We start from the raw sequence: 2,025 nt of genomic DNA, 5'->3' as shown, positions 1-2,025 counted from the left end.
AGCTGAATCAACCGCAGTACGTTTATATTTCAGCTAGTTTTCTTCTTTTGAACTCAAAACGGAAAGTGCTGATGTGTCTGTTTTAAAATTAACCCAGTGTTATTATATATTTAATTATAATAAGTTTGATGTTACTTTTATTTTATATGTACATGGGACTTTACATTTACATTTAACAAGTTAAATAATGTTAAAAAGGTAAAACTGTGTCAGCTGTGACCTCAAGTCAGATATGATTAAAAAATATATATATAAAAGATAAAAATAATAATAATAAATTAAAGAATTAACAACCACCCCCAATTATAAACTAAAATCAGTTAGCCTAGCTTTTTCTGAATAATCTAAAACCTTTTTCTTCATTATTATTGTTGCTGTTATTTTTATTTAAGGAAAGAAAGGGGCAAAAGTGTTGCATCAATATGTTACTCATTATTCTTATTTTTTTATTTATTTTCCTTCTTTGTTTTAATTATTAATACTGATTGTGTAGAGCAATTAGCTCTTTGTTGTTGTTTTTTGTCAAAAAAAAAAGATAATTTCTTCATGTAATGAAACCAGGCAACATCGGTTTTATTCTACTGATATTAAAACTGAATTCTTACCATAATTATTATCATTATAATGTTATAAAGTTATTATTATATTAAGACAACAAGGTTTCTTTAAGAAGCAAATGTTGCTAACCTGAGCTGCGTTGTGTTGCTAAGTTTATGCTAACGACAAAAAGCTAACTCTTGGAAAAATACCAGTATTATTATGAACATTTCTATTTATTTACTTTATTAATTTCATTGTTGGCAGCGTTTCGCGGTCGGTATTCTGTATCTTCGACTCTCCTCACACGCAGATCTGAATGTGTTCGCCGTATGTCGCACCACGACGCGGATTGTAACGAAAGGGCGCCAGTGATGGAAAAGTACCACGGAGCGGCGGTTCTCTCGAACTGGACACCTCTCCGTCACCGTGTCACCTGGGCTGCTCGGCACAGACGCCACGTCCACTTAGAGCAGCTGTGCGGACGCTGTTATTTAAAGAAAGCTCATATCAGGTCGAGGTTTGATGCGCGAGGGCAAAGTGAGAGTTACACCTCGAGGCCAAGCCGCCGCTTTCAAAGTGAGACATGAAATTTTTTTTGAGCTGTCTCTTGCGTGACCTTTTATTAATGAAACCACTTGACCTTTGTTTGCCCCTCGAGGGATGATGGGACTTTATCGTGTGTTGTAATAAAAGCTTATCGTGCTGAAACCGCTGAGACACACAGCTCCTCGAAATCATCGTATAAAGTCAAAGAAAATGACAAAACGAATCCCAAGTTTGAGAAAACAAACATATTTAATTTATTATTAAATGACATAAATAAAACTCACAGTGAGTTCAAATACAAATACATAGTTTATGTACATGTGTTTGTGCAGGGAGGGAGGAAACAGAAGGCACTTGTGACTCTCAGTCCAATCATTTGTATTGCAACCAGAAGAAGGAACATTTACATGGAAAACACTGGACGTTAATTTATTCTATATACACACATATACACATTAATGTTAGCCCAACCTTTTTTTTTTTTTTTTTCTTCATCTTTTATGTTTAATGTTCCTTCAAAACAAAAGTTGTTTTGTCTGTGTTGGTTTTGGGTGTGGTCGTGTGGAGCCGTAAGAGTAAAATAAAGTGTAAATAAACACGTTATAAATGTGTAATAAGCATGTTGGGAATTACTAAGAGCAAAGAAAGAGGTGTGACCGTGCAGCTATTCTAAGGCTTATTACTCTATGTGTGATATTGTCCAACATGGAAGGTGATGATCGTCTCTCAAGGTCTGTCTCTGCACATCAACATCAGCCGCGGGTGCGACCTAACTCTGCACCTTCTCTTTAGATTAAGAGGCTCTGGGATGAATGATCTTCGCTTTTGTCACAAACAGAGTCTTTGCAGGTCTGGTGACATTTCCACGTCTTTCCCCCGAGGACGTCTCTTTGTGTCTTTAGTCCTGCTCCCGGAGCCTCGCAGCCTTCAGGAGGGGGC

The sequence above is a fragment of the Seriola lalandi genome, unplaced genomic scaffold (assembly GCF_002814215.2).
Source record: "Seriola lalandi dorsalis isolate HSWRI2012SDOR001 ecotype SW California unplaced genomic scaffold, Sedor1 jcf7180002054505, whole genome shotgun sequence".
NCBI classification, from domain to species: Eukaryota; Metazoa; Chordata; class Actinopteri; order Carangiformes; family Carangidae; genus Seriola; species Seriola lalandi.
This window is presented reverse-complemented; position numbering follows the sequence as displayed.